At 27.8% G+C, this 14,982-nt stretch overlaps 1 protein-coding gene across 1 annotated transcript in view; it reads right to left on the bottom strand.

Annotated features, from left to right (window-relative positions):
- Positions 1–12,931, bottom strand: part of uzip (unzipped) — an 89,544-nt gene extending 76,613 nt beyond the window's left edge. Inside the window, exons 1-2 of the mRNA XM_065512170.1 lie at positions 12,916–12,931; positions 12,125–12,228 (exon numbers count right to left, since the gene is read on the bottom strand). The gene's annotated coding sequence lies outside the window, so the exon portion shown is untranslated. The remainder of the gene's footprint in view (positions 1–12,124; positions 12,229–12,915) is intronic.
- Between the last annotated feature and the right edge of the window lie 2,051 nt (positions 12,932–14,982).

Raw genomic sequence — 14,982 nt, 5'->3', positions numbered from 1 at the left:
ACTTTACACATCCCAGGTAATCTACATTAGACACAATTGTCTCTTTAGTGTCCTAAAGTAATCTAGAATGTAGTCAGTTTGAACAGTTTTTGCATTTCATTTTAGGAAATAGTTATTTTACTCATCAGTAATTTATGTATCGATATGAAATACAAATGTAAGTCAATTGGCTACTCTACACATCCCAAGTAATCAATATTAGATACAATTGTCTCTTTAGTGACCTTAAGTAATCCACAACGTAGTCAGTTTGAAAATTTTTTTACATTTCTCATTTGGAAATAGTTTTTTTACTCATCAGTAATCTATGTATCGGCTGCAATACAAATATAGGTCAATTGACTACTTTATACATCTCATGTAATGTGTATTAGCTTCAATTGTCTCTTTAGTGTCCTTATGTAATCTAGAATGTAGTCAGTTTGACAATATTTTACATTTCACTTTAGAAATGTAATTATTTTACTCATATGTAGCCTATAAGTCCGCTGCAATACAAATCTAAGTCAATTGGCTACATTACATATCCCAAGTAATCAACATTAGGTTCAATTGTCTCTTTAGTGTCCTTAGGTAATCTAGAATGTAGTCAGTTAGACAATATTTCACTTTTCACTTTAGAAAGTAATTATTTTACCCATATGTAGCCTTTGTGTCCGTTGCAATGCAAAGCTAAGTCAATTGGATACTTTAAACATCCCAGGTAATCTGTATTAGGTTCAATTGTCTCTTTAGTGTCCTTAGGTAATCTAGAATGTAGTCAGTTTGAACAGTTTTTGCATTTCACTTTAGGAAATAGTTATTTTACTCATCGGTAATATATGTATCGAGATGAAATACAAATGTAAGTCAATTGGCTACTTTACACATCCAAAGTAATCAACATTAGATACAATTGTCTCTTTAGTGACCTTAAGTAATCCACAACGTAGTCAGTTTGAAAATTTTTTTACATTTCTCATTTGGAAATAGTTATTTTACTCATCAGTAATCTATGTATCGGCTGCAATACAAATATTGGTCAATTGACTACTTTCATACATCCCAGGTAATGTGTATTAGCTTCAATTGTCTCTTTAGTGTCCTTAGGTAATCTAGACTGTAGTCAGTTTGACAATATTTTACATTTCACTTTAGAAAGTAATTATTTTACTCTTGTGACCGTTGCAATACAAAACTAAGTCAATTGGCTACCTTACACATCCCAGGTAATCTAGATTAGATACAATTGTCTCTTAAGTAACCCTAAGTAATCTAGAATGTAGTCAGTTTGATCTATTTTTACATTTCACTTTAGGAATTAGTTATTTTACTCATCTGTTGAACTAAAATTCTATTTTCTCTCCCCTTTTGTCTGAGTCCTTTTTTCCCCTGCACACATTCCTGCATAAATCTAATTCTATATACACTGTCATCAACTCAATAACTTACACGCACTGCCTCAAATCGAAAATAATTATGTTTAGCGGCAGCTAAAACATCCTACTTAAGGACATTTTAACCTTCATATACATATTGTTTTATGGCTTTATAGTTGGGGAAATGAAATTGTTACTACAATTTTTTTTATTGGGTTTGTTTTGTTTGTTTGTTTCGTACATTATTTATCAACTAACAAACAACTAATACAAAGTATGTAGTAAAAATGAGTACATTAGAAATAATAAACTAAAAAAAAACATAAAAATGTGGGTGGTTTTTTGGTATTTTGATAAAAAAAAAAGAACTTCTACAACTTACAAAAGCATGCTTTTTTCAAAGCTTAGATAGTGAGAAAATAAAGTAGACGAACGTTTAAATAAAAATTTGGTGGAACTTAACCCTCAGTAGAGAACAATACATCAAAAAAAGATTTTAAAAATCTTTAAGATTTTGCTTATAAATTAAATAATTTTCCAAGTGTTGCATTAATTTTTCCACCCACTGTCTGCTCTCAATTACAATTATTTATACTGTCATGCCAAAGTTAAGGCGATTGTGTGTGGTAAAGTTGTTTTCTTATCATTCTCAATTCATACATATAGAAATACAACTGGCGCCTGTTAAATGACATTGACGACTTAAGGACTAGCATAAAACGGTGGAGAAAAAATAATGTTCAAGGATAACACACACACTATCCTCATGACATAAAGTTTGAAAATAAACTAATAAAATTAAAAATAAGAAAAATAAAATCAATAATATTTCAACGTAAAGCCTTAATAGAGTAACTATTAGTTTATGGCTTTTCAATCAATAGCTATTATAACAATACCTAGATATTTTAGTTTCATTCAAACTTGGAATAATTTGTTAACAGGACTTTACACATTTCCTGGTTGCTATTCACTTTGAATACAAGTATAAAAACCAATTTCCAATGGCACGTGTTTCAGTTTTGTTTATTTAAGGATAACAACAGTTCAGCCAGGACAATAACATCTGCACATTTAACATTTATTCCCAATTGTATTCAAAAAACACAGACTCATACAGCAGACAGCAACATGAAAAACTTAATCAAAAGCAATAAAGGATACTACGCTACACATACACACAAAAACAAACACTAGAAACTTCAAAAAATAAAAAAACTTTACAGGATCTCTGGCTGGCTACTTTAGTATGTATTAATGTTTGCATAGGTGTGCTAAGTTCGAACAACAGCGGCGGCAACAAACACAAGAAAATGCGTAAGGGATTTGGAAAGGAGAATGAGTTTACATTTCGCACTTGATTAAATAGTACCAAGATACAATGAGTTCCTTGGCAGGAACGAATAAGTACTTTTTTCCCCACTTTTTTGATACCATTTGTTTAAAAACCCAGCAGTTTTAAGGGCGGAAATATACCCATTGTCTTGTTATTTCCCTAAATGATTCCCATTTCTATATTTTAAGTTAATTATACACTTGTGTGTCTTTTTTAATGCAATTATAGGTATTTCGGTTATTTTACACATTACTGGTAATGTTACTTTGTATATTTGTCACCTTAGTGTCTCTTAGTAATCTAGACTGTAGACAGTTGAAATTTTTTAAACACTTAACTTTGGGAATTATTTATTTTACTCATCAGTATATCTGTATGTCTTTTGTAATGCAGAGCTAACACATTTGGCTACTCCACGCTTCACTTGTCTACTCTAGCGTAATGTAAACAATCACTTTTAAATTTGTTTACAACTCACTTTTAAAATAACTTTTTACTCATCAGAAGACTACCAGTCCTTTGTATTGCAAATATCTATTATTAATTTTCTATCTAAATGTAAGTACTCTAACGTATAGGTAACTGTCACTTTGTTATCCCTAAGTAATCTAGAATGTAGTCAGTTTCATAATTTTTATATTTTTCATTTGCAACTCACTTTTATAAGTATTTTTTACTTATCAAAAGACTATCAGTCCTTTGTAATGCAAGTAAGTAATCTAACGTATAGTCAACTGTCACTTTAGTATCCCTAGGTAATCTAGAATGTAATCAGTTTCATAATTTTTATATTTTTCATTTACAACTCACTTTTAGAAGTATTTTTCTACTCATCAGAAGACTACCAGTCATTTGTAATGCAAGTAAGTAATGTAACGTATAAGTCAACTGTCCCTTTGGTATCACTAAGTAATCTAGAATGTAGTCAGTTTTATAATTTTTATATTTTTCATTTACAACTCACTTTTAGAAGTATTTTTTTACTTATCAAAAGACTACCAGTCCTTGGTAATGCAAATATTTATTAATTTAAACATCCCATGTAATCTAGAGTATACTCAACTGTCACTTTGGTATCCCCAAGTAATCTAGAATGTAGTCAGTTTCATAATTTTTATTTTTTTCATTTACAACTCACTTAGAAGTATTTTTTACTCATCAGAAGACTATCAGTCGTTGGTAATACAAATATTTATTAATTTAAACATCCCATGTAATCTAGAGTATACTCAACAGTCACTTTAGTATCCCTAAGTAATCTAGAATGTAATCAGTTTCATAATTTTTATATTTTTCATTTGCAACTCACTTTTAGAAGTATTTTTTACTTATCAAAAGACTGCCAGTCCTTTGTAATGCAAGTAAGTAATCTAACGTATAGTCAACTGTCACTTTAGTATCCCTATGTAATCTAGAATGTTGTCAGTTTCATAATTTTTATATTTTTCATTTACAACTCACTTTTAGAAGTATTTTTTACTCATAAAAAGACTGTCAAGCCATCGTATTGCAAATATTTATTAATTTAAACATCCCATGTAATCTAGAGTATACTCAACTGTCGCTTTAGTATCACTAGGTAATCTAGAATGTAGTCAGTTTCATAATTTTTATATTTTAGATTTGCAACACACTTTTAGAAGTATTTTTCTACTTATCAAAAGACTACCAGTCCTTTGTAATGCAAGTAAGTAATGTAACGTATAAGTCAACTGTCACTTTAGTATCCCTAAGTAATCTAGAATGTAGCCAGTTTCATAATTTTTATATTTTTCATTTACAACTCACATTTAGAAGTAATTTTTACTTATCAGAAGACTATCAGTCCTTGGTAATGCAAATACTTATTATTAATTTTCTATCTAGATGTAAGTAACTGTCACCTTGGTGTCCCCAAGTAATCTAGAATGTAGTCAGTCTCAATTTTTTTATATTTTTCATTACAGGAAGTAATTATTTTACTCATAATAGTCTTTGGGTCCTTTGCAGAACAATAATGAATCATTTGGCTTGTAGTTGAATATCGGATTGTCTCTTAGTAAGCTAAAAGGTGGTGACCGTAATTTTTTTTACAATTTCATGTAGAATGTAGTTATTTTACTCACCAATAGCATATGTTTCCTTTATAATGCATAAATATGCTATTTTACATGCCCTTTGTAGGCTAGAGTAGAGTCAATTGTCTCTTAAGTGTGCCTGAGTAATATAGTAAGTAGACAGTTTGAAAAATTTTTACATTTCACTGCAAAAAGTAATTATTTTACTCATCAGTAGTATATGGGTTCTTTGCAGAACAAAAATGAATCATTTGGTTTGAATTTGTATAACCAATTGCCCCTTCACTGACTCTTAGTAAGCTAAAGGGTGGTGACCGTAATTTTTTTTTTAACATTTTCATTTGGAAAGTAATTATTTTCTTCGACAATAGTATATGTATCCGTTGTGGATAAAAAGGCTACTTTACACGCCCTATGTAAGCTGGCGTAGAGCCAATTGTCTCTTTAGTGTCCCTAAGTAATCTAGAATGTAGTTAGTTGGAATTTTTTTTACATATTACTTTAGAAAACAACTATTTTACTCAACTGTAGTCTACATATCCGTGCTAATGCAAAAATAAGTAAATTTTCAATATTACACATCCCAGATATTCTAGTGTAGAATTAATTATCCCTAAGTAATCTAGAATGTAGTCAATTTGAAGAGTTTTTACATTTCACTTAAGGAAATGTTTATGTTTCACTAGTAATACAAATATAAATCAATTAGCTATTTTACACATCCCAGATAAACTAGCATAGTGTCAATTGTCACTTTAGTGTTCTTTAGTAATCAAAAATGTAGTCTGTTTGAACAGTTTTTACATTTCACTGCTGGAATTAATTATTTTACTCATCATCTGTCTAAAAGTCCATTAGAATGGAAATATAAGTCAATTGGCTACTTTACACATTTCAGGTAATCTATACTGAATTGTCTCTTTAGTGTACCTAAGTAATCTAGAATGTAGTCAATTTGATTTTTTTACAATTCAGTTAAGGAAACAGTTATTGTACTTATCTGAAGTCTATGTGTCCGTAGTAATGAAATGATAAGACAACTGGCTACTATACATATCCCAGGTAATCTAGCATAGAGTCAATGGTCATTAGTGCCCTTAAGTAAACTAGAATTTAGTTATTATGAAATTTTGTTTTACATTAATCTTTAGGAAATAGTTATTATCCATTGCAATGCAAAGATAAGTCAAATGGCTACTTTACACATCCTAGGTAAGCTAGCATAGAGTCAATTGTCTCTTTAGTGTCCTTAAGTAATCTAGAATGTAGTCTGTTTGAATATGTTTACAATTCACTTTAGTAAGTAAATAATTTACTCATCAGCAATCTATGTCCACAGAGACAAGTCAATCGGTTACTTTATATATCCTCGGTAATCTAGCGTAAAGTCAATTGTCTCTTTAGTGTCCTTAAGTAATCAAGAATGTAGTTAGTTTGAAAACTTTTTACATTTCACTTAAGGACAGAGTTATTTCGTTTTCATTGCTGAATAATTTTTCAAAAATTATGACCGCAGTTTCACATAAAATCATTCTAAGCGGTGTAGCTCATTTTCATTTGCCAGATTTGGAATTCAGAGAACCCACATATGATTGTGCAAAAAGAAATGCATCCAGAATGTGTCACTGTTTACAACGGATTTTTGGCAGAAGGCTTCAGTAATTCATCGTAAGTGAGGCTGAAGCAGTAGGGAGCTAGATCAGCTACCACACTGTCTCCTTGTAATCTATGTGGGGTCAATGAAGTTTCTCCCACAACAAGTACAGAGAAAACAGTTTCGTTGTGGGAACCATAGGATTCGGTATCCTTAACCGAATTTTTGTGAATGTTAACCAGAATTGCCGGGTAATTCACAACTCAGATAAGTCTACATTTAATAGAAAATAACAGCGTTATAGAGAGAGAGAGAGAGCGTGTAAGAGTTTCTGGTATGTAAACACAGCAGAGTTTTAAAAGATTTCTAAAACCTTAATACTTGAAAGTGTTAAACACAAGTAAGTAACCCTGTGTGTGTGTGTCAAAGGACCTTCTGTTAAAACCGGAAATATTGCGTTGTAATTATTTGTATGTGCTAAAAAAAAATAAAACAAAGAAGTTTGACATTCTTTTTTGCTTTTGCTTGCCTCTTTAAATTAGGTCTATCTAGCTTGGTGTTGAAATAAACTGCTTCTTTTTGCGTTCTTTTTTTTTGTTTTTAGTTTAAAGCAACAATGAGCGTACGAAAAACGTGACAACCAAACGTGATTATCACAAATAACACGTACGACCCAAAAGAATCGAAAAAAAGTATAAAAAATAAATAAAATTTGAAATGAACTCAAGCCAAGCATCTTAAATAAATGTAGTTATAGATAAAATAAAAGATATGATTTGACTTGAAAGCACAAAACTAAAAGACAAATATTATATAGACAATTGAAGTAAGATTTTAATGATATCGATTTTTTTGCTGTGCAACGAAAGAAAACGTGTAAAGTTTAAGCAAAATTGGGGGTAAAATTAATTTCTGATATAGAAGACATTTAGATAAATCAAATATTGATCTTTCTTTTTCATTTAATAAAGCTTAATTAAGAAAATATTAAATAAAGTTTGAGTTACAAAATATTCTAAAACAGGAAAGTCATTTGAATCCCACATATTTCACTTAAATCGAAACCGATTTACCACTTGGGCATTATAAGAACATTTCAATGACAATTTTTAATAAAAATCAACAGAAATTGTTTTAAAAAAGGACCTTTAATTAAAACGAAAGAATCGTGGTAATGAATATGTCTTATTTTCTAAATTCTCCGGATTTAAATGGTTTCCATTTTGAGATGAGGTCATCATTCAAATTTTTACTTCTAGATGTTAGCAACGGTTTAAGAACTATTCAATCGTAAAGTAAATTGAGAAAAAATAGAGAAAGCTTATATTTGGTGCAACAAAGTGAAAAAAATTTTAAATTTTTTTTGAAAATTATTTCAAAAAATTTGAAAATTTTATTTCAATTTTTGAAAAATATTGAAATGAATTTGAATATTTTATTTTAATTTTGAAAAAAAATTAAAATTTTTTTTTAATTTTGAAAAATATTGAAAAAAAATTTAATTTTGAAAAATATGGAATAAAATATAATATTTTTAATTAAAACGAAAGAATCGTGGTGATGAATATGTCTTATTTTCTAAATTCTCCGGATTTAAATGGTTTCCATTTTGAGATGAGGTCATCATTCAAATTTTTACTTCTAGATGTTAGCAACGTTTTAAGAACTATTCAATCGTAAAGTAAATTGAGGAAAAGATAGAGAAACATTATTTTTGGTAAATTTTAATGTGAAAAAAATTTTAAAAAAATTTTCAATTTTTTTTTGAAAATTATTTGAAAAAATTTGAAAATTTTATATAAATTTTTGAAAAATATTGAAATAAATTTTAATATTTTATTTTAATTTGAAAAAAAATTAAAATTTTATTTCAATTTTGAAAAATATTGAAAAAAAAATAAAAATTTTTTTTTGAAAATTATTGGAAAAAAATTGAAAATTTTATTTCAATTTTTGAAAAATATTGAAAATTTTATTTCAATTTTTGAAAAATATTGAAATAAATTTGAATATTTTAATTTTAATTTTGAAAAAAAAATTTAAATTTTATTTTAATTTTGAAAAATATTGAAAAAAAATTTTAATTTTTTTTAATTTTGAAAAATATGCAAAAAAAATAAAAAAAATTTTATGGCATTGTAAAGTAAATTGAGGGGAAAAATAAAATAAATTTTAAAAAATTTTGTTACATTCAAATTTGTGTTAGCACTAAATTGTGATATATAGTTGAAATTCTTAATTCCACTTATAAAGAAATGGAATTCAATCAATTCTTTTTAAATTAGATTCTCTTATTTACTTTGTATAAAATCTGAAACAAATATCTTTGGTTTTGTAAAATATGTTTAACAAAATTTTAAGGAAACTGAAAATGGAGTTATGAAATCATGAACAAAATTCCTTAATACAAATTACAGCCATCTCTAAATTAATAATGGAATTTAATCAAATATTTTTCAGTTTTATTTACTTATTACTGTTTATAAAAACAAATAATAGTCATTGTTTAACAAAATTCAAAGAAACAGGTGCCAAAAGTTTAAAAACAAAACTGTTGAATTCAAAATACAGCTACACCTAAATAAAGTGAAATAAATTTTATGTAATTTTAAACAAAATGCGTTAAATTCAAATTACAGTCTTTGCTAAATTTTGGCAGGAATTGGATCAATTATTTTATACTCCCATTTGTTATTAAATTTTTATTTTTAAAATTTTTTTAAAATTAGGAAAAATATTTGAGAAAATTTGAAAAAAAAAAAATCAATTGAATTCAAATTACAGCCAACCCTAAATTAAAAATGGAATTTAATTAATTCTTTTTCAGATATATACTCTTATTTGTTGTTTATAAAATCTTAGTGATTAGTCGTTAATATTTTAAAAATGGTTTAATTAAATTTTCAAAAGAAAGTTTTGAAAAATTTGCTAAATTATGAACGGAATTTAATCAATTCTTTCTCAAAAGTATTCTCTTACCAACAGTAACACGAAGTCTGGTTATGTTTTAACTAATAGTTATACTGACAGTTTTCATACAAAAATAATTTTAACCGACAGTATAACTATTAGTTAAGGCATAACCAGGCTTCGTGTTAACGGGGGTTAGTAATTATTTATAAGGCTATGAAGAGTAAACTTTGATTATTTAAATTTTGTTTAAATAAATTTTTAAAATTAGGAGTTTTTGAAAGATTGAAAAAAATTAAGATTGGCAATCATACAAAATTCCATTTTGTTCTCTGAGTTATCATTTAATCTTTTAAAACGATTCTTAATTTTTTGAAAAATATCGACTTAAGATTTTTTATACTTAAGATTTTTATAAATGCTATTTTGTAATGGATTTGAATTCAAGATAATTTGAAAGATTTAACAAGGAATTAATTCTATAAAGAATGAATTCTCAAAGCAATGAACTCAATACATTTGAAATACATGTCTAAGAATTAATTAATGATGAATTCATTAATGGAATGTTTAAGAGATTAAATTTAATTTAGAAAATGGCCTAATATTAAAACGATAGAATCATGGAGATGAATATGTCAAATGTGTCAATGTGAAAAAAATTAAAATATTTTTTTTTTCAATTTTGAAAAATATTGGAAAAAAAATATATTTATACCCTGCACCACCATAGTGGGGAGGGTATTATGCGTTTGTGCAGATGTTTGTAACGCCCAAAAATATTAGTCTAACACCCACCTTAAAGTATACCGATCGACTTAGAATCACTTTCGGAGTCGATTAAACGATGTCCGTCCGTCCGTCTGGTTGGCTTAAAGTATACCGATCGACTTAGAATCACTTTCGGAGTCGATTAAACGATGTCCGTCCGTCCGTCTGGTTGGCTGGCTGTCCATGTAAACCTTGTGCGCAGAGTACAGGTCGCAATTTTGAAGATATTTCGATCAAATTTGGTACATATTATTTTTTCGGCCCAAGGACCAAGCCTTTTGAAACTGCCTGAAATCGGTCCATTATTTCACCTAGCCCCCATACAAATGTCCTTCCGAAATTGGACTTTATCGGTCATAAATGTTTAATTTATAAATGTATCTCCACAAATTTGGCTCCAAATAAGTTTTATATATACAAAATTCATGTCACCAAATTTCGTTACGATCGGTCCATAATTAGTCATAGCTCCCATATAGACCCGCTTCCGAAAATCACTTTAACGTGCATAAATCTTTTAAAAATGTTGGTATACACACAAAATTCAACATAAATAACTTTCATATAGACATAAATCACACGACCTAATTTCATGGTGATCGGTCCATAATTGGTCATAGCCCCCATATAAGGACCACTTCCGAAAATCACTCAAAAATACAAATTATTGAAATTTTAAAAGAAAAATGTTTTTACTCTTTTACTTAGTGTAGGGTATTATATGGTCGGGCTTGACCGACCATACTTTCTTACTTGTTTTTTTGTGGCTTTGTGTTAACAATCGTAAGGTAAATTAAGAAAAAATAGAGCAAACTAATTTTTGGTGCAATAATTTTTAATATGAACAAAATTTAAATAAAAATTTGATTTTTTTTTTTATTTTGAAAAATATTGAAAAAATCAATTTTTCACAAATATTTTTTGTGTCATTGTGTTAACAAAACACGATTTAGCTCTAATTTTATCAAAAACCTTAAAAAAGAACAAAATATTTCTTTAGTTTCAATAAACAATGTAAAAATCATAATTTTGACCTTTGACCCGGCCAGCTAGTTATTCGAATTTGGTAAAATTTTCAGCATATTCTAGAATGATTTTATTGGAAGTAAGCAACAGTTAAAAAAATTGCCTTTAAAAGTCAGACTATTGACAAAAGTTGAGTTGTTTTCAAGCAGCTAAATTAATTTTTTCGAACCTTGGAAAGTGAGCCGCTGTAAAAAGTTGAGTTTTTTTGAATCAGCTAAATTAATTCTTTCGAACCTTTGAACCTTTTTGGTGCAAAAAATTTTAATTTTTTTTTATTTTGAAAAATATTCGAAAAAACAATTTTTCACAAAAATTTTTGGTGGCTTTGTGTTAACAAAACACGATTTAGCTCTAATTTTATCAAAAACCTTAAAAAAGAACAAGATCTTTCTATATTTTCAATAAACAATGTAAAAAATCATCATTTTGACCTTTGACCCGGCCAGCTAGTTATTCGAATTTGGTAAAATTTTCAGCATATTCTAGAATGATTTTATTGGAAGTAAGCAACAGTTAAAAAAATTGCCTTTAAAAGTCAAACTATTGACAAAAGTCGAGTTGTTTTGAAGCAGCTAAATTAATTTTTTTGAACCTTGGAAAGTGAAAAGTTGTGTTTTTTTGAATCAGCTAAAATAAATCTTTCGAACCTTTGAGGGAAATTTGTAAAAACTTGAACATTTCTTAAATAAAATTTAAGGATCCAGCAAAAATAGACAATTTCACAAAACAGTTAAAATTTTTTACAACTTTTCGTATTGAAAAAGTCTGAATCATTGTACTAGTCAGGCGAATTTATAAAAACTTAAACATTTTCATACAAAATATTGTCTTATTCGCCATTTATAGATCTTAGAAAGTAAAAATACTGTTTCGTTAGATAATTTGTGCAGGGGAATGATTAAGGACTTGAATATTTTTTATTGCCAGAGCAAGAAACCTGGTAATAATTACAATCTATATATGATTCCAAAATAAATATCAAAATTTTAGAAAAATTTTGTTGCGGAAATCATTTATACAACTTTTATATTTATTACAAAATCTAATTAAAAATACCAAAAAATATACTTACATTGGTCAATTCGAAATCCTTGATAGCTGAATTTGATTTAATTTTGGTTTTACTGCAAACTTTTTGCTTGGTTTTTTTTATATTAAATTTTATAAATTTTTTAACTAAAATTGTAGGAAAAAATTAAGAAATTATTATTTTTTTCAATATAAAAATGAAATAGTAAACTTAATATTTGTTTATTAAATAAAACACTTCAAATTGCAAACAATTAAATTTTTAATGAAAACAAAAACCCGAAAAAATAATAAACAAACAGAGAAACATCAATAGCAGCAGCACAGTTTAAATTACACTGCAATTTTCCACATAACTGAGCATTAAAGTACGGAATATTTATTTTCTTGTTGTATTTGTTGTTGTTTTTTGAACTTTTTTCTCTTTCTCTTGAACCCTTTTTATTATGAGAAATAAACAACTAAAAAAAACAGCAGCAACAACAACAAAGTTTTCAATGCTAAACTTAAGAAGGGGGGGTTTGTGATAATGATGGATGAATGAATGAATGGGTGGTAATGATGGTGGTAGGGAGAAAAATAAATAAAAGCTGTTATAGGTGTTCGTTCACTGCACTTTTTATTATTTATTGTTGTTGTTGTTTATTGTAAGCAAGAGGAAGAGCAAGGAGAGCCACAAGAAAGCAAAATCCTTAACTCAGGGAACACACAGGAATTGTGATACACATGCACACACACTCACTCACTCGCCAACAAACTTTTACACTCTCAACTAACGGTAAAAACAATTGTGAATTGTTTCTTTTTATTTTTTGTTATAAGAAATTTTTATACCTTTTTATTAAAGTATTTTCTAAAAAAAATCTTTATTTTATCAGCATTAATTAACAATTGACAATTGTTTTTTTTTATTTTTTAACTTTTCTCTAAGTTTATTTTCTTTCACTAAATCAACAACACACAATTTTTTTTTTAATTTTTTTTCTTTGTGGCGTTAGAAAAATAAATATATTAATGCGCGACGCGTCTGTTTCGTTTTACAGTCGTTTGAATTCTGACTGGCTTGAATTACACTCAAAATAATGCCAGAGTAAATAAATATCTAATAATGATGGTTGTATTAAAACATTAATAACAACAACAACACCCAGCACGACTTTAGCAACTGAACCCTCTTCAATCACTAGTCTTGCTTGCATGCTTTGCTTGTTGGATGGCTGGTTGGTTGGTTGGTTCGTTGGTTCGTTTCGTTTCATTCCCTTTTGGTGATGATTAAGATGAGGATGATGTTATCAACAGAACATTTTGGCAAATGAAACATACACATTTAAAGTAGTGATATGAAATTGAAACATGGTGAACTAATGCATTAAACACATTGAAGACAGCAGGCTTCACGACTTCACGAACACAAATGCTGCTGGCTGAAGTTGCAGCCGTGCGGCAGCCGGTGAATTCTTTTAAAGACGACAGCTTCAAAGTAAACAGCTGATTTATAATTCAGTGATGTCACTTTAATTTTTTATTTTAATAAAAAATAACCGTACAAAATTCCAAAGTAATTAAACGTTAAACAATTATTTTGAGTAAATATATATATGTGGTAATAATTTATGTACCTGTTATTAATTCATTTCAATATGGTTATCAGAAACTTCTCTTAATTAAGTAAAAAAAAATATATTTTTTTAAGCACTAATTTGATTTACATTTTTTATTATATTAGCAACACTATTTCTGTTTTGAAGTTGACAAAAATAGAAATTAGCCTAATTGGGCAGCAGCAGCAAACGAAGTCGTGTCGTCGTGAAGTTGTGCTGTCGTCAAAAGAATCGTCTTCATATAAACGTGTGTATTCTATTTTTGACAGATTGAAGTCGGAAGCCTGCTGTCTTCAATGTGTTTAATGCATAAACTAACAGCTGTTAGTTTAAATTACTGTTAAGTGAATGTTAATATTTAACTGTGTTTAGTTTAACAGTTAGGGTTGGCAACTTATAGCGGTTTGTTTATTATTTCCGGTTAAATGAAATCTCTAAATGGCAACATTGCAACAGAATGGTTATAAAAACTGTTATTTTTAAATTGGAAATTAATAAGAGTACAATAAACTAAAAGTTAAAAACATGTAAATAAATATATCGAGCCCTTAGCGCCAAATTATCGTAAGCGACAAAACACAAATTTTACAGGAGAAGGTTTTTTTGATTATTTTGAAATTTATACGTAGAATTAAAAATGTTATGATGCGATATAATATAATTTCGTTCAAGCTATTTATCTATTTTTCAAAAACATTTATAACTTTTGACAATTAAAAATTGCATGGAATACTTTATAGAAAAATATGACAAAAAATGTTTTTTATTGAATTTTTGCATAGATAAAAATTGTTCGAATTGTAATTAAATTTTTATTTATAAATAGTTTTTAATGAAATTTCACAGTTATGTAGATTTTTCTATTTAAAATGTAAAAATAAAAACGAATTTTGAAATTTATTATCAGCAATCCCGCAATTGCCAAAAAAGTGTCGAAAAATTCAAAAAATTAAAATTTTTAGTTTTTTTGGCTATAATATCCATACCAGGGTCGGGGTTATCGGGACAATTTACAAAATAATTAGAAACATATTGCGCCACCTATAATCGCTTACTATATTTTGATATCGGATACGCGATTTGAGAATTTTTGCCCTAAAACTTTATTTTACATAAAAAATAGGAGTTTTTTGAAAGAACCTGGTCCCCTCGGTAACAACAGTTTTGAAATTAGTTTTCCTTTAAAATATTTTATGAGAACTTAGCTTTCAGAAAGTAGAAATTCCTTATACATCCTCTAAGAAATTCTTTGTGATAACTCAAAAAGAAAAAAAGTTCTTTTTTCCTAAAAAATTAGCGA

Source organism: Calliphora vicina, chromosome 5 (genome assembly GCF_958450345.1).
Source record: "Calliphora vicina chromosome 5, idCalVici1.1, whole genome shotgun sequence".
Lineage (NCBI taxonomy): Eukaryota > Metazoa > Arthropoda > Insecta > Diptera > Calliphoridae > Calliphora > Calliphora vicina.
Note: the sequence above shows the minus strand (reverse complement) of the source record. Positions and strands in the feature narration are given on the sequence as shown.